This window comes from Phacochoerus africanus, chromosome 2, assembly GCF_016906955.1.
Source record: "Phacochoerus africanus isolate WHEZ1 chromosome 2, ROS_Pafr_v1, whole genome shotgun sequence".
Classification (NCBI taxonomy): Eukaryota; Metazoa; Chordata; class Mammalia; order Artiodactyla; family Suidae; genus Phacochoerus; species Phacochoerus africanus.
The window spans coordinates 37,982,822-38,007,389 of NC_062545.1; the positions used below are offsets into that span (position 1 = coordinate 37,982,822).

The window sequence follows — 24,568 nt, forward strand, 5'->3', positions numbered from 1 at the left end:
GAGAGGGAAGTTCTTAGTTCTGTCACTGTCAGTGGACACAGGACTCTGGCGCAAGGAGAGCTGAGGATGGAGGGAGAGAAGAGCCACAAGTCTAATAAAAGGCAGAGACCAGAAATCTAGGAACATTTATTACTTTCACAGAATACTGTCAAGGAGAACAGGCAGAGGGGGACAGAAAAGACAGGAGTTCATAAGAAAACCTCAGCATGGTGGGCAACAGGATGACACGGCAAAGAGCCCAGCACAAAGACAGCTCAGGAGGGCACGCCTGCTCTCCTGGAGAAAAGCCTTTTCTCCTAAGACGTCTCGCTGCCTTTTCACGAACAAATAATATGAAAGTATGTTGTGACAGTTGCCTGACTCAAATAAGGCTCAGGTGTTGAGGCACACCCTCTGGAGTAGGTCCCTGCTTTTTTTTTTTCCTTCTGAGAAGCTTCTCATCTGAAGGCAGATCACCCAACCCTACAGCAGGAGATGCTGACTGAACTCCTGCCTGGTAGCAGTGAGCTGGGAGGTGGGTAGCATGACAGCCTAAAGCCTCTTGCCCACAGGCATTTGATGGGCAGTGAGCAAAAGTCAGCCCCACTCTGTTCCCCAGAGGCATAATGGGGAGCCACGTGGTATCTGCGAGTGTGTGCGTCTTTAGACATAGGATGTTACAGACTGAATCCTGTCTCTTCCCAAATGTACCTTTTAAAAGGCCCAACCCCTTCATGTGATTGTATCTGGAGATGGGGCCATTAAAGAGGCCATAAGGGTGGGACTCTAATTCAATAGAACTGGTGTCCTTATCAGAAGAGGAAGAGACAGGGGAAACACAGACAGGAATAAAAGGCCACCTGAGGACCAAGTGAGAACTCAGCCTTCTGTGAGCCAAGGAAAGAGGCTTCAGAAGAAGCTGAACCTACCAACAATTTGACCTTGGATTTCTAGCTTCCAAAATTGTTATCTGTTGTATAAGCTGCCCAATCTGGTGTATTTTGTTGGTCCATCCCTAGGCAACCAACTCGTGGGGGCAGGAGTGCCTGCATCTTCCCTTTTGAAATCTCTGCTCCAAGGGTGGTTGTCATCCCCTGGTAGGCACAGCAGATGGCAGTGGTGTCCTGTGAGTTTGCACAGCCCGCAGGCCGGGCAGGCTGGGCCTCTGGCTTAGATAACCAAAGGGTCAGAGAGGTAAACTTCAAGGTATAGGGTTTTCATTGTGAAAATAACTTCACCTTAAAATGTCTATAATAATTAAACTGGCCTCTAGGAAAGTAAACGAGGTACTGCTTAAAGAAGAAATAGGAGAAAAAAATCTTAGGCAATTGATGTGCCTACAGTCTCACTCCTGGTTCAGGGACGATTTATTGCTATTTTGTGCAGCCTGAACCCAACTTGCCTTAGCTCCCCAGAGGTTCGTGCCTCCGAGGCTCCCAGGCTACATGAACTGCTGAGACTGAGCTATCGAAGCTGAGCACAGAGCTGGTCAGTGTCCTATTGACATTAGGAATTGCTTCAGTCTTACAGGTACCATAATTAGGCCCTTATCTCCACAGCCCATTCTCAGCACAGTTACAGAACCCAAACTGTCCTCTGTTCCTCATAAGGCTCTTAGGAATGGAAGCGTAACTAATTTAGCCAGTGGGGAGCTGGCACCTCCTCTGCCTACACTGCAGCTTCCCCGCCCCCCCGCGTCCCCATCAGGATGCTTCATTGCAAACCCATAGCAGGTCATAACAGTCACACAAATTGCCTTCCTGCTTTAGATACACATTAAAATTCTCCCATATTTCAGGGCTTACTGAGAGCATTTGTGTGTGTATGTGTACTTTCAGCAAGTCAGAACACTTTAGGGATCAAAATTTTCTTTAATATACCAAAATAGAAACTGTAACCTTTTTTATACTTGAGCATTAGAAATCACATGTTCTAGCCGTGCCTGAAGGCAAATATATAAACTAGTGCTCAAGACAGCAATACATAGGACATGTGAATCTAAAGCATGTGACTCAACAAATATTCATAATTGTGTGAGTGGCCACAAGTAGATGACCCTAGCTGGACAGAGAACTAGCCCAAACGACCATCTCCTCCAAGCTGTTTAGTAGTCCCACCCACGTCCAAGGTAAACATGAGTCTATTTGGATATAAAAATAAGAGTGGTTCATATGCCCACTGAGCCAAAGGCAAATTTGAAAAATTATACTAAGTCTGCTTGTTTTTTAGATTAATAAAGGCAGATAAGGAGTTGTCAAAATATAAAGGCATAGGTATCATTTTTTTTGGAGTCTTTTGGAAAATAGTTTATTAGATATTTGATAGTGTTTTTCCAAAAGATGTCTGTGACTTCATATCCCTTTGGATTTATGTGGTTTGACCAAAACTTGACCTAGGGCAGAATTCCCTAAAATGAGTTGCCTGGAATTCTAAGAACTTATATGTATAATATATATAATAATCTGTGTTCAAATGTTCAGATGTTTATGGGATATTAACTATACTTTTCTGTAAAATGACTTATCTACAAAATGATCACTGGCTATTCCAAAGTAAACCCTGACTCACCCAAAGTATCTGGAGACCTTAGATAGCCCCAAACCATATTCTCTGACAATTACAGTGAACATGAACTTCATGAGGATTGCTTTTAAACTCAGCCATTCCTAAACCCGGCCTTGCCTGTTCCTTTTCCTAGAAATCACAATAGAAGCATTTGCTTACAGTTCTGCGCACGATCGCGCTCTCTGCCTCATGACTCACTTTGTGCTCTCCCCGAGTGGCCCTGCTGGCATGCTGTGCTGTCCCCAGGGACCCCTGAGTATGGTAAAACCCTTCCTGGTTTCTCCCTTTGATCTGCTTCTGGCCTCGCTATACCTCACCCAATGTAATACGGTTAAAACAAAACTGTGGATTAGGGCAAGTTAGACATACTGCTTTTTTTTTCTTTTTTTTTTTTTTGCAGTACTCTCAGGGATGTTAATACATGAATGTGCATTCTAAATTTTCAGGGTCAAACTTAATTGGCTTTGGAAACTTTTTGAGCAGTGTCGCTTATGGACTAGCATTTCTGGGATCCCCTTTGGGAGGGACTCTTCTGGAGAGAAACTGATCATCTGTCCAGGAGACTTGGTATGTCAGTATTTCCTGAAGATAAAAATGCAGACACTATTGTGAAATAATAAAACCAAATGTTATAGTTGAAAGAAAGCTCAACTCCCATATGAAATTTAACCTTTAGACTCGTGAAGGATTTGGCACCAAGTCACTGAGTCGTAATATCTCGAACTTAAGTTTTTGGAGTCCATATATTTTTAAAATCCATATATATTTATCTTTCCTAATCCTTGAATAAGTCTTTTGGGCTCAGGACAAGTGCTTACTAGATGTCTTTTCTCTCTTGTACCTTCATTAAGCAACTCAAAGTCAACCTTTCCAAACTGAACCAATGGTTGCATCCTCATTTCATCTACTCACTCCTATCAGAAACGCAGATATCTATCCGTCTCTTATCCTTTACATAGTACCCATCCAGAGCCCATTAAACACTTATTTTTGCATTTAATAACCTATCCACCCTCTCCATCTCCAACACTGGTCTTAGTCCAGACCCTCCTCTCACATCTCGGTCATTTTCCTGGTGTCCTGCCTTTCCCATCCAAGTCTTTCCTTCCTACTGATTTGTATTTTTTTTTTCTAAAGTGCATTTCTGATTCCATTATTCTATTAACTATCTGCCAATTGACTTGCCATAATGCTATATAGAATCAAGTCCAAACTCCTTACTTTGTTCTAAGTGCTTTTCTGTGATTTCATCCATGTTTCCTTTTCTGGTTGTCTCTGGGCGCCAACCTCTAGCACGGGATGTAATTCGGTCATACTAACCTGGCTGCTCTGCTCTCTACATGGCAGGCTGAGCCATGTCCTGATGCTTTTTCACCTTTTTCCTAGGATCACTATTCTTGGCATTAGCTATCCCACGAATGTGTCTTTCAAAATCAAGCTCGAGGGTCCTTTTCTATGAAACATTTCCTGATTCCTTTTCTATCTCCCAACACTGTACACTCTACACAGTTTTATACTTATTCACTTTTTTTTTTCCACTGCAAACTGGTTAATTCCTAGAGGTAAAAGACTGCATGTTATTCAAAATATCTAAAGCTTGGCAATTGTACTTGACACGCTGAGGACTGTTTTTACAAATACTTATAAAGTACACACAGCTCCGTATAAACTATTCACTAAGTACTCCCGATTTTACATCATGTGAGTGCAATTGAGAATGAGCCGCCTCTAAATGAATCACTTGATCTGCCTCCTTTCTTGTATGATTGGAAAGTAAAAAAGGTACAGATTTCTCTTTGAATATTTTTCTCAAATCCTCCTTTAACAGAGCAGCGGATTCTCCTCTTTGTTCCCACTGTCTTAATATCCTAATCATTGTGAATATTTTTGGAAACCGAGAAAAATGTTTCCCAACCCCGATTTTTCCTCACCGTAAATGTAGCTTCATGGGCAAGTACCCAGAGAGCATAGAAGTGTTTTTTCCAGTGCTCCTACTTCAGAGCCTTAGAGGGCAAGGAAGGAGTGAAACCTTCTACCTGCCACTTGATTTTTTTTTTTTTTTTTTTTTAGAAAAGCAGAAAACAATGGAGCCACTTAGAGCTTATGAGAGGGTACCGCCATCTAAATTCTGGATCGAGCAATAGTGAATGCTGAGGCTCTAGTTCTAGCCACTTGTATCAAATTATAGGAACAAGAAGGAAATAGGAACATCTAGTTTCATAACACATTTCTTGAAATAATCTGAAGGCAGTTTTTATGAGAATTTTAGGAACTATTGCACATTGATTGATAGGATTTGTAGTCCTGGATGAAACTGATTAGTTATCTATATGCTGGACATGTTCATGAGAAGCATTTCAGCTCGATGGTACAAGGGGCTTAGGCCCTGTTCTAATGAAGCATTAAGATATTATCTGAGAGGAGGCGGTGAAGGTGCTCTGAACTTGAAAGACACAGAATAGAGCTTTAATACTTACAGCTGTCCTCTTCTTCAGTTATACATTTCACAACATAACAGGCGTAGATGAACCCTGCCAGCTGAAACAAAACAAAGACGCTTTAGACATGAGGCAAAGGCAGTGGTCCTGGACCTCACGGGGGGAGTGACTTTTCAAAGGCAGGTGGTCTGTGTGGCTGGATTTAGTGTTCCAAAATGGCTCCTCAGACTGGATCTGGACTCCAGTGTGGCTTCTTGATTCATAGAATGTCTACTTGCCTTGAAAATGAGTATACTGCTGTTTTCATCTGCTCTGCATTTAGGCATCAGATTTTTTAAGTGCCAGGCAATCTACAACAAGTTTTTCCTGGGTCTTGAGAGGGAAGAAAGTATGGCCATTCATTAATGGATTAACATCTATACCAATAAACTTCTAACTCACTTTTCATTAGCCTGGAGACTTAAGATTCTAAAACTGGATTCCTGTTGACTATCAGAAAAATGTTTTGAGAGGAAAATATTAAGGAGACTCCATGGAATGTTGCATGAACACTTTGTCAGTAAGAATATCTCCTGTGTAGACCAGAGCAGGAGCCAGCACATACCAAGTATAATTAAAATGACATATTACGGAGGAGCAATGAGGCAGATGCCTGTAAGGAGTATCACGATGTGTTGGGCTGGGATTACAATTACACACCCAAGAGCATCCTTTCTGAAATATACCACAGAGCAGTCCCTGTGGTCAGGGAAGTCTTAGCTCACCGAAATTAGTACCTGTGAATGAGCACAGCAAACTCTGATCTCTCTCCACTCAGGTGGTGTAGTTTTGTATTCCTTCATATAAGTATTTAGTTATATAATGAGCACTGGTGGAAGGAAACAAATATAATTTCCTAATATGTGGAAGACTTTTTCTCCTCCCAAACAATCACAGTTTGAGGAAATCCTTAAAGGGAATCCTCAGGATAGTGATGCAAATTATTCACAATGACATTTCAGATAGACATTGATCTAAATATTGACTCTTCACTATCTGGCATTGGGGAAGGGAACCTTAGGAAAAAGGCTGCAGTCTTCAGTCAGGAAGCAAAGGCACAGGGCAAAATTTGCTGCTGTGATAAGCCTACTGAATTTGTTTTCCATTAGCTGACAGCAAACTTTTTGGAAGATGTGAGTGGAAATTTTTAAGTCAGAGGGTACACTGAGAGGTATGTAATGAGCCGAACTACTTGGAGACAGAGGTCCAGTTAAAAGGAACTTTAGAAAATCTCATTTGAGAAAGCATGTTCTGGCAGATTTTAGTTCTCTTCCAAAAAGAACTGGCATGAGATAAAACACTGGTTTTCCTGGCACAGAAGCGGTGACCCTGCTTGGGAGAGAAATGGATGAGAAATAAGACTTGGGCAACATCTTCTTAATGGGCTTTTCTCTTCAGATCCTGGATAAGAGGAAGTGGGGAAAGCCCCCCCACCCTCAAATGTAGTATCTGAAACTTTTCACATAAAACAGATACCATATCATTGATGCTACATTAGCACTAAGGTTTTTAAAAAATATATTAGAAAGGGAATCATTTTTCTCTTTGAATTATTTGAACTGTTATTTATTGTTCTTGGCAAAAAAATTGGGATAGTAAAAACCATTTCCTTATATAATCATCACAGTCACTATTTTTACGCAACTTTAATTTTTAGAGTACAGGATACTATTGAACAGTATGTCCTGTTTGACTTTAGCAAAGATTTGATTTGACTAAACGAAGTCATAACGGTGATTTGAGCATTTTTGCGGGTAGTGGAAAAACAGATGATACTAACGCTTTTAAATCTTGTATCCACCAGGGCCCACGAAAATACTCTGGTCACTGTGTGACCCAGTCCTGAGGGGACTCTGTCATGGGTACTGGATCTGTCTGTGGAAGGTAAAGAGGCTATGCATTTGGTTAAATCCCCTGGGCACTGCCTGTATTTCCTCTTCTTCCTCCACAGGAAGGCCTTACCCTTGAGGCATTTAGCCATAGATTTATCAATAGTTTCTCTTCTTTTCAGTTTAAAACACTACTTGAGTTATCTTCAAAGCACCTTTTTTCCTCATCACAAACTTTCGATTTTTTTTTTCTCTTTAAACTCATCACTTCATTACTTTGCAATGAAAATCTAGGTAAGGAGCATTGATAAGTCTTGAGATTCAGGACCAGTGAGTTTAAATGTCCCATGAAAGTGTCATAAGAATCTCGATTAGTAACTGCATTCCTCTCCCAGAATGCAGCCACGACACTGTATTCTGCTTACCCGTGATCTTTTAATTGTATTCAGTTGTATTCTTTAACTATCAGGGGAGCTGCTTTGATATAAAGGTAAATCTGCATTTCATTACAAAAGCTTGCTGATTAAGAACTTCAGCTCTTAAATTGGTCACCTCCAAATACAAATGGGAACTGGTTTCACCCAAATTAATCAAGATTCATAAACCTCTTTTCCCTTTCAACTTTTCTACACCAAATTCTTAATTTTTATTCCCTCACAGCAATTTATACATTTGCCTACAGAAAAGCAGTTTCAAATAATTTCTTAGAGCTCTGAATATGTCCTATAATGTGTGCCACTCTGCTAACTGGCTTCGGGGGCCACAAAAATGAACCAAGTCAGCTTCCCAGCCTCGGCACCACTGGCATTTTGGCCTGAGTGATTCTTTTTGTGAGTTCTGTTGTACCTTAGGGGATGTTTAACATCCTGTGATCAAGACCAACTGATAATTGGGATCATCCATAATGCCTCCAGACATTGTCATACATCCCTTAAAAGGCAAAATTGCCCCTCATTAGAGACACTATTTTAGACACAGTCTAAAGGATTTTGCAATCTTGTAGCATAGATAGACATATAATTGTAATTCCAAGTAGATTAAGATAAGTGTCAGGAAGAAGGAAGAAAAGTGATTATCTCCTAACTGACAAAGAGTAAACGGGGTGTTTTCACGCTTTTAGCACATTAATCCTCACAACTTCCTTTGGAAGAACATTACGTGTAGTTTTGCAGAGGAGAGGTAAAATGGTCCATGCTTTGCCAGAGTGAGTTCATCAAGTGAGGAAGTTAGATTTTGTTCAAAGAGCCAGTAGTCTCATTTGATGAGGATTTGTGGATTTCCTATTAGAACAATAGGAGTAAAAGCTGTGAAGGCAGATTAGGGTCATAATCAGAGGGCTTTGAGTATATGGTAAACTGCAATTCTGTCATTTTTTAAATACAATATATGTAAGGAGTACCTCTTCTATAGAAAAAGTATAAAACTTTTCAAGAAATATAAAGCTTCCTCTGTCGCTTTTATCTAGCCTTATTTTCCACCTCTCCTAATCTCAGAATTGATGCCAATATTAAACTGTTGGTGGTTTGCTGACATATCAGGTGGTTGTCCTGTGTTCTTGAATTCATTAACCCTTTCTGCCAACAAAGCATGCGACTCCCCTATACCACCTCCTCCCTTCTTTCCTCCCTCAGCTTTGCACCTTTGAGAAATTCTAGCTCCTCCTTTAAATCTGAATTATAAAGTGTTGCCTTCCCAAAGGGCGATCCATTGCCTGGGTAGGTTGTAGGTTTGCATTTTGGAGATGGACCTCCAGAGGTGGGAGTGGAGTGAGGGTGGGGTAGAGCTTTGAAAGGGAATAAAGAGGGTGAAGGAGAGAACATCTTCCAAGCAGAGCTCAGATAAGCCCCTGGAAAGATGTGGATTATGTACAGGGAGGAGCAAGAGGCCCCAGTTCAGGGGGTCTGGACAATGTGAAGGGGAGTCATAGTGCCTAAAGCAGGAAACAGTGGCTCATGTTGTCACAGTAGCTCTGAGTACCTGGAATTTATTATTGAAAAATGGCTAGAATAATAAAGATACCAGTAGTATTATAGTCAAACAGTCTATTTATAAAAAACCAAAATATTCTAATTGTCTTAGTCTTTGGCATTCAAATCAGAGGTAAGCCTAAATCTTTATTTTTACTCATCTTTTCACCTTGGTACATATAATGTGATTTGTTCATTTCTAATTCACCTGATAGGAAATTATATATCATCTTGATATTGTTACTAGCTGAAAGGAAATGACTTTTCTCTCTAACTAAATCGGATTAAAAATCTTTTGAATCTACAAACCAGATTATGACTGTATGTCCTAGAAATTCACTTAGAAGCTAATAGTTCAAGAGGAAACTGTAGGCTTTTGCTAAGTATTTAAAAATATTCAATTGGAATCATTGAAAATGTAACAACCTTAGTGTTTAAAATACTATCTTTTGGACTTTTTTCCAGGAAGTTGGACTGGATGTAATTTTCCCTAACCCTCTAAGTACGGCTGAAAACCCTAGACTAATCTAAAACATTGCAGGACTCTCTAAAGCTAGAAACAAGACTGGCTAGGAATCTTGGATCCCAAGGAAAGACCAAGAGTTTCCTATTTGTCTTTTGTCTCATATATACCATACTTGGAGCTGAATAAGCCCACAATCCAGAAATGCTAATGTGCACAGATAAAAAAGCCTCAACAATAGCCTATTCACTCTAACCAAAGGACCAGGAAAAGGACAGCCTAGCAGGACCCCCACTCCCCAAAAAAGCACTCCTTTGGCCAATGCTACCACAAACAAAAAACCCAGAACTATAGTCCTGGTCCCCAACCACAGCAGCAGACTGGGGAGCCAGGTCTTCCCACATGGTTTCTGAGAAGTCAGGCAGAGAGCCTAGACTTTCATTCCTCCCAGGAAGGAGAAAACTCCCCCATCCTAGTGTCGCTAGAGACCACACAGGGAATCTAGACTTCCAGCCTCATTCTGAAGGAAGGAAGCACCCCTCCCTTCCCAAGTGAGGTCCTTTCAGAGGAGGCTTAGTGGAGAATCAGGACTTTCACCGGTGCCCTGCAGCAATGACGTCAACCCCCTGCCTCTGTGGTGTCAGATGAAGCTAGCTAGGGGCAGTAACAAGGCACACTACCCCCTCCTGGTCATGGAGGTACCAGTGAAGACGAAGCTGACAGCAGGAACTTCCACTGTCTCTGAACCTTAATGAGAAGCCCTTCCTTTCTTGGATTTCAATAGAATCTGAGTGGGGAATCTGGACTTGTAACCCCTACTCAAAGGTAATGAGTCAGTGTCCCTTCTTCCCCTGCCAAAGTAGTTTCGAAGGAAGGAAGCCAGCTAAACAGGTTTAAGAAAGATCTAGAGTCTAATAGCATAATACCCCCCATGCTCATGTTTCAATTTAAATTCCTCACTATACCAATAAGGATAAAAGTTTTCAACATGAATGGAAAAAGAAATTAATGGAAGCTAACACAGCTGGATGACAGATGTTAGAATTACCTGCCAAATATTTTAGAGCAGCTATTAATGCTTCAAGAAATTATGAAGACACTTGAAATTAATGGAAAAAAAGTTTCAGCAAAGAAATAGAAGATGTAAAGAAGAGCTAAATTGAGTACTGAAAAAAAAAATGACCAAAACCCCCAAAAAACAAAAACACAAAACAACTTCAACTGTAGAATGGAGGAGACGGAGGACAGAATTGGTGACTTGAAGATAGAACAATAGATGTTACCCAATATGGACAAGAAAAAAAGTTAAAAATGAACAGAGCCTCAGCCATGACACTGTAATAAAACACCTAACATTTCTGTCATTGGAGTCTTGAAAGGAAAAAGCAGTGCTGAAAAAGTACTCCAAGAAATAGTGACTGCAAACTTCCCCAATTTGACAAGACCTAAACTTACATATTCAAGAAGCTAATTAAAGCCCAAAGAAATTCATACCAAGATACAGGAAGGTCAAAATTTGGAAAATCAACCATGACAATTTTAAATATTATAGCCACTCCGGAAAATTTGAAAAATTTTAAAAACCATACACATAACTGCAATATGATCCAGCAACATACTCCTAGCCATTTGTGCTGGAGAAAGGAAGGAAGATGTATTCACACAAAAACCTCTGTACACTAAAGGGTAGCAGCTTTGTTATCCTTAATAGTCCCAAACTGGACACAACGCAGATGTCCTTCATTAGGGATATATACCCATTTGTTTAACATAGTAAGGAAAACTACTCAGCAATGCAAGAAAGGAACTATTGATACAAGCAACAACCTGTATAAATTTCCATAGAATTATGCTGAGTGAAAAAGCCAATCCCAAGACATAAACTATGATTCCATTTATGTAACATTCTTGATATGACAAAATTAGAGAAATGGAGAACAGATTGGTTTTCAGGATTGGGGGGGGTAGTCACAAGAAAGTGGACATGGCTGTGAAAAGGCAACATGAGGGATCCTTGTGGTGATGGAACTGTTCACTACCTTGACTGTGTCAGTGTCGGCATCCTAATAGTGATATTGAACTAGTTTTCCAAGATGATACCATTGGGCAAAACTGGATAAAGGGCACACAAGATCTTTATTATTTCATAGAGCTGCATTGTTTTTCACAATTATTTTCTATGTATTTCAATTATTTCACAATAAAAAGCTTAACTTAAAAATACTATATTTTAGGCAACTATCATTTGTTAAAAGACCTTGTATTATAATTTCTAAATTTGCACATATATTTAAAGTTTGATGTACTTGTTAAGCACAAAGACATTTTAATTCTGAGCTCTTAGATCAACATAGAAGTTCACATTAGTTTTTTATGCTGATACAAAATAGAATTATTCAACACTTATATAATGGGAGTGGATGTGGGGGTAGCAAACACTTTTTTTAATCTGCAATTATCTCATTCTCAAATAGATTACTTCTATGTTTCATTTAAATTAAATCATTTATTTTTGTTCTGGATTCATGATTCAGATGCTATAAGCCTGTGCTTTTTATAATATGAATTTGAACAAAAGGATATTATGCCCTCACAAAACATACTTTTAAGTTGCAAGTGATTTTACTTGCTCTTTTGCATCTCATTCCATTTAGATTTTGAGATTGCTTTAGCAAAGTGTTTTACTGTGATTATATCAATGTTATTAACGAAGGTCTTATATATGAAATTTTTTATGTGGACTGTGTGCAGGTGTATCATTTTAGTTGCCCACCGGATGATTCTTATCCCACACTATTCCACTGGCTGGGCTATTAAGGAGCATGTTCCTATTTCCAAAAGAAATTTTCTTTGCTACAAATAATCCAGGTGTAGTTATCAACCTACAATAACTCATGGAGGATTGCTTTTAGGGCTATTGTGAATGTTCACAGCCTACTGAGTCAGAAAAGCTTTTCAGAGGATCAGAAACATATCTTAATACCAGCCTTTAGGTATTGTGCCGCATCATCAAGCATGACTGTATTAAACACTTTTTAAAAGATTAAATAAAAGTAGATGTACATGCAAACTTGTATTATCTACTTAAGGCTGGGAAATGGACTGAACCAAATGCCAACTCTGGCTTAACCAATAATTCCTGTTCTAAATTGGCCTCTGGAGACTGGTAGATCTCTTCAGGCCAAGCTTACCAAAAATTTACCCAAGTTCAAATGAGTCTAATGTAATAGTAAAGTTGACAGAGCAGGAGGTATTCAAGCAGGGTAAAAGATGCCTGATGAAATTTAAATGTCATCATGGTTAATACTTCTGAGTTTAAATAATCACAGTAGTTTTAAAAACTGGTATTGAGAGCGGTAGTGCAACCATTCTATACATATGCTAGTTGGAAGATGATCAAAGAAATGACTGATCTAGTGCAACAGACCTGCCACAAGATACCTCTAGTTTTTGAGGCAGGACCCATAATGGAAGTTTATAACGAAAACTGTTCATTGAAAATAACTGGCAATATGTTACATACCCAACTCTTACAATGTTATGTCAATTATGTCTCTATTTAAAAAAATGATCGGGAAATGTAAAAAGCAACTATCAAAACACCCTATTTGATAATAAAACTAAATTTAAGATTGTATATATGTCACATGTAATGGGGACCCTGATTTATTTGTAGTGTAGAATTTGAGAAAGGACAGTTTTACAGTGTTCTGTGAAATATAAACAATCAATACTGTCCAGCAGCAACTTTGAGGAAAATAAGTGCATAATTCCGTTGTGAGCAAATGGTACAAATAGCACAATTTTGCTCAGAGATAACTGGAAAAAACTGTACAAAGCAAAATTGTCCAAGTAAGACATGCAAAAAAAATTAGCCAATATTAGCCTTGCCTTTTAGTGTTGACATATCTAAAAATGTTCAGTGTAATGTTCCAGTGATGGCAGACAGAATAGGCGGCCAGATTCTTCTGAAGTGGCTAGGAGAGTCATACTGGAACACTAGTTGAAAAAATGACCTGTATTTTTTAAAAAGGTGCTGAAACTATATCAGCATTTCTGTTTGAGAGGTGCTAGATTAGAAAAGAAAGAAAATACACTACTACGTAATGTACTTGGTGCTTCACAAATAATCATGAATAAAATGACATGTATATGTAAATGTATAGAATATGCATGTAGACTATACACTGGATCTTGTTAAAAAATTCGACTCGGAAAAGAGCTATGATGAAGAGATCAGTTTAGAGCTGGAGAGCAGTTTCAATAAGCATGTTTTAGGTGTCTCACGTTAAGTCCTGTTCAGCATGCCATTCTAAACTACTTGAGAAAGGACAACAAGGGGCTGATGATGGAATTCTGTAATTACACGGGGGATGCCTAAACTAGCAGAGTGGTCTTAGGCTAGCTGAAGAGTCTTGGTGGTGTGTAGAACAAGGGTGCTGAATAGACCCACTTCTTTCTGGTCTTGTCAGTCAAAATGCTGACCGTGTTCAATGCTGATAACCACAGTCGAAGAATGATACTCAACAGAACTGTGCCCACACTGTGAAGGGAGACAGGAGTGAGATCTGATGGGTAAACTTCCCGGCTCATAGAAAGTTCTCAATAAGCATTGAGACATGATTGACTGCTTCCTGGGGACATTACTGAAAACCATAGGATCTCTGTGATCACTTCCTTTCAGAGATTTAAAAAAATAACTAATGAATAAATTATCATTATTTAGAAATGAAAAATTGGTAGTAAGTCTATTCACATATTTTCTGTATAAATAATATTAAATTCACATTTAACAGAGCAAGTGAATACCTCTATCCAAGTTATTTTTTTCCATGTTAAGGTAACTGATGGAATGCAGGAGGCCACATAATATTTTGGGAATAGTGAATAAGACATTGTCTTTGATCTCTAAGATTCTGTGTGGGCCACATTTCTGGGGGAGTCTAGGATCCTTAGAATACTATGGCTGCATATATGTGGGCCCAAGGCCTTTTTTTAGGCAGAAGACATTCCTTCCAATTTCATATGAGCATACTAAGTATATCAGACTCCACTAGAGACCTTTCTAGAATTGAGCAATTAATCATCTTCCAGATTAGAAGTTGACTTCCATTTAAGTGTTTCTTTATAGAAACAGAAGCTGAGTCAAGAAATAAATCTCATTGGGCACAATCCTACTTCAGACTCCCTGCTGGCTCTGTGATGCTTTGGCATGGCCAGCTGGAATGTCCCCATGGCCAAAAGGCGCATGCTATCCTCATAACCCAGACTTTTAGCCAAGGTAACCATTATGTGGTGAGAGGTGAGAAAAGAGCTAATGTTACCAAACTTTGATGAATCTTCATAAGGCATTTATTTTTTTGAAGATGAGTATTATAAGTTTTAAATGACAAACCCATCATTAAAAAATTAACATTATATAAAAATGGTATTGGAGTTCCCTGGTGGCTTAGCAGGTTAAGGGTCTGGCATTGTTACAGCTGTGGCTCTGGTTATAGCTGTGGCATGGGTTCCCTCCCTGGCCCAGGAATTTCCACATGCCTTCGGCATGGGGAAAAAAAGATACCAACAAGAATAGTGCTCTTAGTACACTAAAAAAGGAAAACAAAAAACCTAAATAAAAAGGGAACATCAGGGCATACCAGCTAGTGAGAAAAGTTGCTTCAAAATGTTATAGTAAACTTAGATGTATTATTATAGTTTTGAAAGCATGGTTAAATAGGAAGCTTAGAGCAATCAGTCCCTTTACCATGACATTGGTAGAAATAAGCTTTATGCTCTATGAAAAGGCATTTTATGTAGCATTCAATGCAGCCCGCCTCTGAAGCAAAGAACTTGCTGTAATATGTGGCAGAGGAAGATGAATGGGAGTGAAGGTAGTAACAGAAAAAGAACCCCAAGGGGAAAAAGATGTGGATTGTAGAAGACACAAATTTGAAGACCAGTTTTTTTTTTTTTTCCCCAAAGCAATTTTAAAAGGAACAAAACTGAATTAAAGTGTCACTTAAAAGACCCGTCAGCTCTAGCCATGTGTAGCAGGGTAATCTAGTTGGATTGAATAACTTCAGAGTCAGAACTTAGCTAAGACTTGTCTTCACTATGATCCTCTCTTCCTTTCTCTCTGGGTTACCTTCTTTTCAACATAAATCCCAGACTATCTGCTTTCTATACAACACATAGCCAACAGGAGGATGAAAGATGCTGAATCAACAGCCCCAGAATAGAAGGATTTTTGTTAACTAATAGTAACATGATTGTTACCACCGGGGAATATATAAACTAGGAAAAACTGCAACTGGTATTTGTGTGTTTTACTTTTCACTTTTCAATGTTTAAACTTCAATCACCTATCTAGCCCCTCATATCCTGAGAGGTAGAAAAGGGAAGGCAGTGACTGCTGTTCAAGGTGAGAGCTAGCATTGTTGAAGTGTTCACTCTATCTGGGCACATGCTCACCTCTTTACAGCTACTATCTATTCTTTCCAAAATCAAGGAGAGGTTTTCCATCATGGCCCAAGATTTACAAATGAGAAATCTGAGGTTAGGGCTAATTAAGTGATGTTCCAATATTAAGAGATAGTAAGGAGAGGACTTGAATACCGGTCTACAAACCTGAAATACTATGTTTTTACTCTTACCTGGTCCTGTTAACCTATCCAACAGGCAAAACCGAACTGACAATACTCTTACTTCAGTGGAACATGGGATTCTAAAACTGAGGGAATTCTTATTCAGAAAGAAAAATCCTAAGATTAAGTCCATCTACTTTTCCAAGTTGCAAATTTGACTATCAAGAATAGTATTGAGCTTGGGATTGGCAGAGCTTAGAAATTGGCAAGAAAAAAACTGGCTCAGCTACCAGACAGACCACAGGGGAATTTAATGCCACCCATGGGGAATCTGGGGTATGTAGGAGAACTGGCGTGTGCTTCCCACCCATTTAATTACTGTTTTTGTTCTCCTCCAGTGGTTCCAACTCATCATGAGTTTGTGGTCCTCCTCTGAATTGTTCATACTTCTACACACCAGAGCGGTCTTCCTATATTAGAATACATTGGTGAGACACTAATTACTGTGTTTACTGCTGGCAAGCAAGGCAAGCCTCAGATTTGGTGGAGGGTCATGGGGTCAGTATGGTTCTAAGAGCCAGAAAAGATAATCATTGTCTCTCCTTGCTCATAAGATTGATACCAAAGCATTCAAGAACATGCATGATTTGGCTCAAGCTTACCCCTCCAGCCCTTACTCTTGTGGTTCCCCTTTACTCATCTATATTAAATCTCAAGGCAGTTACCCTCATACATATGAAATACTGTTTGATACCTTCCTGCTTCTAAATATGGAATTTCTCTACCCAGCAAGTAAAATTTAACACCATATAGTGAATGGCTATGTGTAGCATAGGCTACAAGATTACTTTTCAGGGAAGTATTTCCTAAATGTCAAAAGGTATAAGATGAGTGCTCTTTGTTCTGTACTCCTATAACTCCCTGTTAAATACCTACATTATACAACTTAATTCATTTTTTTGTATATTAACTGGGCTGCAAGCATTCTCAAGACTCTCCATGAATATTTCTATTATCCCAGAAAGTTCCTTCCTCATTCTGCTTGTCACCATTCCTCCCATTCAATCCCACCCACAAGGCAACCACTGTTAGGATTTCAATATATTTTATTCCATGCAATAATTGTGCTAGGTCATGACTTCATACAAATAGGATCATCCTGCTTTGTGTCTGGCTTCTTCACTGAGCATACTGTTTTTGAGATTAACTCAAGATACTGCATGTATCAGTAATTTATCCTGTTTTATTTTCAACTGGCATTCCATTGTATGAATATTCATATATCAGTTAACTTTTGCCACATAACAAGCCACCCTAAAATTTAGGGTTTGAAACAACAACCATTCATTTTTTGCTCATTGTTCTGTGGTTTGGCAATTTGGGCTGGGTTCAGATGGGCAGTTCTTTTGCTAGACTTGGGTGAATTCACTCATGCATCTGTGGTTGGCTGTCAATCATCTAGGCAGCTCTTTCGCTTGGGGTTGGCTGATTGTTAGTTGAGGTGATGAGGACAAAGGAACCACATATTTGTGGTCTCACATATTTAATCATCCATCAGGGAAATCTGGCTTGTTCAAACTGATGTGGCAGATTCCCAAAAGCAGTAATAGTAGGCTGAACTTTTCAAGTCTCTGTTTGTGTTATTTTTGCTATCATCCCAATGTCAAAATGAAGGGTTGCCATTATAGAAAAAAATTTCCCATGATACCATAATTTACTTACCTATTCATCTGTGGAAGGAAATTAGAGATGACTCCAGGTTTGGGATACTGTGAATAAAGCTGCCATAAACATTTTCTACAGGTCTTTTGTGAACATATATCTTCCTTTATCTTAAATACCTACCAGTGGAATTCTGGGGTCATTGCAGGGTAGGGGCCTGGCTGAACGGAGGTGATCTGGGCCTCTGGAAGTGATTAGCAGGAAGAATAAACAGTGGATTCCTCAAGAGCATAGATTGCCATTATCCAAAGTTTATCTTTAATTTTGGTTTATGTTTCCACAATGTGGTCATCTTCCTAATATCTCATCATGCTGCAAATTTCGGTAAAGTTTTGCTGTGCATTCTTAGACATTAGCAGTCCTTTGAGGAAATCAAGGAATCAAGGTGATGATGTACAAGGATGAGATACAAAGAGACAGTTGAGAATTCAGTTGGAAGTGTGGAGTTAGGGGTGTCAAGGCCCCAAATTCTTCCAGTGAGAACTGCTGAACACATTACATATGGGATGGGAATTTGGACCTTTTTCTTTTTTGTCTTTTTTTCTAGGGCTGCATCCATGGCATATGGAGGTTCCCAGGCTCGGGGTCTAACCAGAGCTGCAGCCGCTAGCTACGTCTGTGACCTACACCACAGCTCATGGTACTGCTGGATCCTTAACCCACTGAGCAAGGCCAGGGATCAAACCCACAACCTCGTGGTTCCTAGTCGGATTTGTTAACCACTGAGCCATGACGGGAACTCCATGGACTTTTTTTTTTTTTAAATACCAAAGAACAAATTGATCTAGTAGATGGAAGGCTTTCACTGGCAAATGAATAAGCATAATTCCTAGTCCTTAATAAGCCCTCAAAGATTAATTAGTTTCTATTTCCATCTAGTTCCAATCTTGTATCTCGGGCCAACTTAAATAATTATACTTTAGAATTTCCAGATTAGTGACAGGAAGATGTTTCATTTAGTTTACAGGTCAATGCGAAGACAAATGAAGTCATAACTGTGAGTGTACTTTGAGCTTCTAGGAGAAATACTCTTGATTTAATCACTTACTGCATTTCTAAATGTTCATCAGGTCAGGCTCAGACTCTATTCAACCATCTTCCCCAAGAAGGAAGAAGTCTTTTTCTTTGTTTCCCTCAGATGTATTGATTGCCCCAAGTGGTTTCAGTTTCTCCACCTCACCTTAAATTTAGGAATGTAGAAGTTGAGAACTCTCAGCAAACTTAAGAGACTTTTATGGAAACAATCTAAAATTGAAGTTGAGGTTGAGGTATAAGGATTAGTTGTTGTTTTTCTTACTCTCCAAATTTTAAAAGTCCTTTAAAGGATATGTACTTATTCTTTGTTAGTAAATAACATTCACTAATAACACTGACAACATTTCTGAACTGTCTTCTGTCTTTATATCAAACTAATTCAATCTGAATTACTAGTTCTTATTTTCTCCCTCTAATTATTACCTAATTAAAGTTTTCTCATACACTTGTCAAAAGGTATCAAAGAATGTGCAACATCGATGACTCTACTAAAGAAACAGAAGGGATGAGAAAACAAAAGTGGGAAAACAAGGATTTGATAAGTTTATAAAGATGCAAAAAGAGACTGCTGAGAATGGCTCACATGTGGGTATTTTTAAAAAAATTATTTGAAAATTGTGATTCAGATGCTAGAAGAACCAATATTTTGTTTCATTAATTGAGCATATTCATATTTACACCTTGTAGTTTTTTCCCCTAATCTGGGAAAATGTTTTCCATTCCATTATATTACTTATTATATTTGAAAATACACAAAGGAACATATGCTTTATAGCTACAGCATCAGATCAGAGGGAGAGAGAGCTGTCTGCTTTTTCTTGTCTTTAAAGATGCTATCATTATCAGTTGTTCCCCCAGGAAAGTGAGGCTTGATGACAATTTCTTCTCACTTTACCTTAATGACTTCAAAATTGTTGAAACCTTACTACTAAATGTCATTGCTGTGCACATGTGTGTGTGCTTATGTGTAAATGAATGTGGGTCTTAAGAGAGCAAGAAATACTGAGATGATATTCTTCTGATTTTCATGGTCTTTTATGAACATTGAGCTCTAAAATTAGGCCCCATCTGTCTCTGCAGATTAATATTTTTCAAATTAGGACAGTTTTAGAGATTTTTTTTCCCTACACCTTATTACCCCCTCCTGTTCTTATGTCCCTATCTAGAATTTGTTTGTGACTATGATTCCTTCTAAGTTCTCTTCTTCAGATAGTTGGTTCCCAGCAACTTCACTCCCAGTGGTTACCATATTCAATCTTACAGCTTCCTGAAAAGCAGGTAGACTTTGCTGTTCCTCATCTCTGAACATATTCAATCTAAGAGTATTAGTGAATAATACAATTTAACATTTTTAATGATGTCCATACACAATCTTCTTATGAGGTAGGTATAATTATTATACCTTTTTTGTAGATGAGGAATTTGGGTTATAGAGAAGTTAAACAACTTCTTTGAAGTTGCCTAGTATGGAGCTGTAGATCTGGGTTCAAGCTGGCTCCAGATCATGCTTTTAACCAGTATTCTGTGTTGCCCTTCCAACCCAAGGGTACAAAAGTCCTCATTCTCCTTGGCACTGTGCCTTTTTAGAATACCCACCTCATGAACTAAAATGTGTTGGCTGAAATGTAGCTGGTTAGGTAAGTAAGCATAAATAAGTATCAAAAAAGCATCGCTTCATTTCTGGGCATTAACATTTATTAAAAATCTGAATTAAAGGGAATACACTTTCTTATATTTAAATCTTTAGGAAATTAAAATAAGTGGACCACGTGGCAATACAGTTCCTTGACTACATTTTACTTTGCAGAGACACAAATCTGAGGCTCAAATCAACTATTTCTCTTCATTAGTCACAATTAGCAGACCAAACATGTAAGCTTCTAACCTAGCTTGTAAGAGAAAACAAATGATGATGAAGCTGAAATATAGACACCCAGCAGTAGAAAACAGAAAAGTTTTAATTTTCCTAAAGGTAAAGTAACTGAAAAAGAAACAAGGCACAAAGATACATGAATAAAAAAGCAAACAAAAATAATGGATAAAGTAACTGAGACCGCAAAAAATTAAGTCATAAAATTATGATATGAAAGTATTTCATGTTCTACATAAATTTAAAATTTTATCTGCTGTGCTTAAAAATGTTGTGATTGCCTAAAGATCAAGTGTTTTATAACTGTCTAATAAAGTTCTAATTATGAAAAACACTAGAAAAAGGTACATGAATAATTGTCAATATAGAATTCCTACAATTTGTGTTTGGTGCTCTAGCTATTGTTGGAGAAAATTTTTAAACAGTTTTCTTTTAGAAAATATGTTATAATATAAAGACATTTAAAAAATGAAGTTGTGTAATAACATAGTTCAGGCTGCACTGAAGTGGAAGTACAGAGGAGCACCAGGCTATGCTAAGGATAAAATGCACAGCCACGCCCGCAGGAGATTACACTATTTGAGAGACAACGGAAACACACACCCACACCTCATACTGACTTGAATGGGGTGGAATGAACATGAACGACTGGAGGGATGGTGTACTTTTTCACTACATTTCTGTGGTTGTGATTCCTTTCCCCACTCGAAGGGGGTGTATTGAGTGACTGGAGGGTGGATGACGAAGAGAGTTGAAACAATCTTCTTCCTGTTCTCAATTCTTCTAGCCTAGAATTTCTGCTCCTTTACAGACTCAGTAATGGCAGTCTCAAGTATGGTGTGTTTAGTAAAAATCGAGTGTGCCATAGAACCCAGGGCACTGGCATTATCAAAAGCCAATCCTATAATACTGGGTGGAAATATAAAGTCCATAGTTATGCAACTATATCTATGGAGGCTTAACGAACCACGGAGGGAAGTTAGGTTTCATCATCTCACAGGGTGGTCTGATTGTGAATAGAGATCTCTGCATACTGTCTCAGAACAAAAATTCCCCCAAACCAAACTGCAAATGGCCTCAGGAGGATGAGAGTTGATTTCTTTTCTACTAGAGATGCCAGCTTTAGTCAAAAGGGGCAGAGTATTGAAGCTGGCACAGCAAGTGGGGTACTTTCACGTTAGTTACTGAATCTTCCCAAGCCAGACCACTTCAGATTTCTTTTTTGGTCCTCTTGGCACTGACTCTTTGGTTTTATATTTCAGCAGCTTGACTTATCTAAGAGAATAGAAATGTTTAGGATAGTAAAAGGAAAAAATAATCTTTATTTCAATTAAACCAGTGCTCAGGCTGCCCATTGCAATAACCTTGACTGACAACAGTTTGGTTCCTTGCAGTGTTAGCTAAGATGGCAGGGTCACTGCTCAAGATGAAGGAAAGATTAAAGCTGTGGGCATTCTCCTACTTCAGAGAGAACGTTCTCTTTTTGTTCCCATGGAATTACAATACTTTTTTTGTGATAAATTACAAAGTTTTACCTGTATATAATTACATCCTATTCAAAGAGCATTTGTGGGGCCATGAGATGGGATTAGACAAAAATAATGTTTTCTGGGTGATCAAACTTTTCCTAAATACTTTGGCTCCTGCATATATTGTTTTGAGATGACTTCAATTTATCACGAGTAGGTTTTTTCTTTTTTAAATATACCCTGTATTGATTTGCATATACTGCTAATATAGTGGGTGAAAATAGAAGTTCCTTTGAGGAGATTAAAGGCTGGCTTCATACCAAGAAAGCTGCAGAAGGTTCAGGATGACTTGGCCCAATTAGTCTCCTGGAAAATTGGCAGATGCAGAACTCACTTCTGAGTTCCACTTTGCTTTTCTCCAAAACTGTCAAATACTTAACTCTTGGCCTTTACCACTCAATCCACTGAATACTTAATATCCTCAACTCCTGTAGTTAGAAGAGATGAAGCATTTTCTCTTCATGGAAGTAAAAAATGTGCTCAAATTATTCTTTATAAAATATTGACTGACCTCTTCCACATACAATGTCCAAGTGCAGTGAGTATTGAAAGATCTGGAAATTAAAATGTTCAGTTCCCTCTAGGGTTGGTAAATTCACTTTTTAAAATAATCATTAATTTCCTTGACAGAATCTCTAGAGCTTCATACTTACCTTTCCAACTGCCCACCAGGCACCTCCCTTTGGATGTTCTAGTAGACACTGCAAACTCACTATGCCCCAAGCTAAATTCCTGCTCTTCTAACACCTGAGTGTACCCACAGCCTGTTTCAAGAGATGACAATGTTATCCTTCCAGATATTAAATCCCAAAGCCTGGATTCCTCCTGGACTCCTCTGTTACACCATTGAAGCAATCTGTCAGGAAATACTATAGGATTTGCCTCCAAAGAATATCCAGACTCTCATCACTTTTAACCTCTGCTGTCTCCTAGGTCCAAGTTGCCGGGTCTCTCCCCTGGATTTGTGCAATAATGTAAGTCATCTCCCTACTTCTTCTCATAACCTATATGCAACACAGCAGCCAAGCCAGTATAACCAATTGAGACTAGACGTCAGATCATGTCACTTCTTGGATCAAAACCTCCCTGACTTTCAAGTTTGCTCAGAGTAAAGGCCGAAGAAATTACAGTGTGGTCACATAATCTGCCCTCCTGCCATTATCTCTCTGACCCAATCCTTTTCTCTTCTCCTTGCTGTTTTTTGCCACCATGAGCTTTCTAGCTGTTACTTGAATGAACAGGCCAATGGTAGCTATTAGGCATTGGGTAGTCTCTCTGTACCACTTTCAAGTTCTGTTCACGTGTCCCCTCAATGTCGCCTTTCTATCTTGACTTTTAAATTGAACCTTCCTTGGTGCACTCAATGTCGCTAATCCTGTCCTTGGCACTCTCAATATCTCTAACCCTGTTCTATTTCTCTATAGTAATTTCATCTGATGTATGAACAAGTCTTTTGTATCCCATTTCTAAAGTTAACTGTGTAGTCACCTGGGTAATTTTGGCACTAACAACATAGATAGAAATTGCTGGGTCTGATTCTTCTTGGGAAAACTGAATATAAGTTGTAATTTGGTCCTGGTATCCAACTTAGAGAAAATCCCACAAAATTTCTTCCATGTTCAAACTTATCTCCGTCCCTATCCATCCTGAAGGCCTATGATCCCATTTCTAAGGGTGAAGTCTTCATCCTCTGGGCCATAGTTGATCCCTCCGCTATGGTTTAGGTGCTGCATCTTCCTGCTTCCTTTCTTCATTTACCTACTGTTACCTGCACCTCTGCCCTTAAATGTTCCCACTCTGTTGTGGCCACTGACATTCTTAAAAAGCCCTTTGTTGTTCTATATCTGTCTTTCCGTCTCCCTCTCTTTCCCATCTGCAGACAGGTTTTTGAAGGATTATTCTGTATTTGTTTTTCATGTCTTTCATCCCATGACCCACAGAAATCAGGCTTCCACTTTCTCCTCTCTTGTAAAACCTCACTAAGATGATATCCAGTGATTTGCAGGATGCTAAATCCATGGAAAATATTTAGTATTTGTCATGGACAAATTATGATTAACTTGGCAATTCCAACACCATTGAAAAATGCCAGATGTCTTGAAAAACTCACCCCTTTGTCTTAGTGGCGATAGTCTGTTTTTTCTCCCATCTACTGAGAAATTTCACTCTTCTTTCTGGATGTTTTTTCTTTTAAGAGAACATTAAGTAATTGTGGTTCCAAAGCTGTCTCCTGGGCCTGCTTTTCTCCTCACTTCACAAACTTCTGTATTCACTCTCATAGTTTGTGCTGTCTGTGGACTTTGGATATAATTTTAACGAGAACAGTATCATACAAAGAAAAAGCTGAAAGCCTGGTTGCTCTGGGCTATGGAATGAGTCATGTGAAGAAACAAATATAGAATAATCCTTCAGAAAAGTGGCTGCAAATGGAGAAAAAGATCTCAAATTCACATCTGTGGCTGATCTCCCTCCAGTACTCCAGACTCTAAGGTGCATCAACAATTGAATGAGCTGGGAGTATCTCAAATGCATCTTGTTCTGGACTAGATAGATCCTCTTTGCC

The 24,568-nt window shown here is 38.8% G+C and overlaps 1 protein-coding gene across 1 annotated transcript in view; it reads left to right on the forward strand.

Annotated features, from left to right (window-relative positions):
- LOC125120625 (translation initiation factor IF-2-like) overlaps window positions 1-23,030 on the forward strand; it is a 140,280-nt gene extending 117,250 nt beyond the window's left edge. The window contains exon 4 of the mRNA XM_047769130.1: window positions 22,939-23,030. The gene's annotated coding sequence lies outside the window, so the exon portion shown is untranslated. The remainder of the gene's footprint in view (window positions 1-22,938) is intronic.
- The last annotated feature ends 1,538 nt before the right edge of the window (window positions 23,031-24,568 follow it).